The sequence below is a fragment of the Mesitornis unicolor genome, unplaced genomic scaffold (genome assembly GCF_000695765.1).
Source record: "Mesitornis unicolor isolate BGI_N332 unplaced genomic scaffold, ASM69576v1 scaffold32123, whole genome shotgun sequence".
NCBI lineage: Eukaryota > Metazoa > Chordata > Aves > Mesitornithiformes > Mesitornithidae > Mesitornis > Mesitornis unicolor.
Window position 1 is genome coordinate 8,598 of NW_010173165.1, and position 1,036 is coordinate 9,633.

Consider the following 1,036-nt stretch of genomic DNA (forward strand, 5'->3'; position numbering starts at 1 on the left):
GCTGAGAGGAGGGTGCATGGGGACAGTGGCGTCAAGGGCTGCAGCCAGCCCCTTGGGAAGCAGCTACAGAGAGGAATCACATGCACGCACCCATGCAGGCACACAAAAATCACACGTCTGCAGCCATGCACACACACAGAAGCACATGCCTGCACCCGTACACACATGCACTCACATACATGCATGCACACACATGCACAGACATATACATGCATGCACAAATGCACACAAGCATTTACACACGAATGCGCACACAGCCCCGAGCTCTTGTTGGCAGTAACACAGGGCAGAGCTGCTCCCCAGCATCACCCAGTCATTCCCAGCACGGATGCAGCCTCCTGCTGAGCACCCAGCAGGGCAGTGGGCGATGGGAGCATGGGGAGGGGGAGCCCCCGAAGCCGGGCCTGAGTGCCGGGCCTCTCAACTGGCACATCCTGGCACGGGCACCCTAGCACATCATGGCACAATCTGGTCTGCAGATGCCTTCGAAACCAGCAATGAGCCCTGGAAACAGAGGGGATCAGCAATTTCCTGCTGCATGGAGGGGCTCAGGCCTCCAGCATCCTATGGCTGAGAGGAGCCAGGACCCACCTGGGCCCTGCCACGTCCCCTTGCAGAATCTGGCTGTCCCCATCTGTGGCACCTCACTGTCCTCCAGCTGAAGCCGAGCAGCGATGCCGCTGGGTGTGCCGCCCCGCACCCGGCTCTCCCCGCTCCTCCGAACCAAAGGATGGAGCAATAAAATATTCAGCAGAGCCCCTAGTGTTTATCACACCGTAAATCTGGGCTTTCAACAGCTTTACAACGCTGCGGGGAGAGAGCGAAACTCTGCTCCGCTTCGGCAGACACAGCCTGCCTGTGCCAGTGCCCCCCGGCCCCGCTTGCAAGGGGAATGAGGACTCAAGCAGGGTGGGTAAGGAACCCCTGGATATTGGCCAGGGGGGCTGCTGGCACCTCAGGATGGCAACGGCATCGCTGCCCCCATCTCGCCCGTGGGTCCGGGTGGGCTTGCGCAGGGCGCGGATGCAAGCCCACC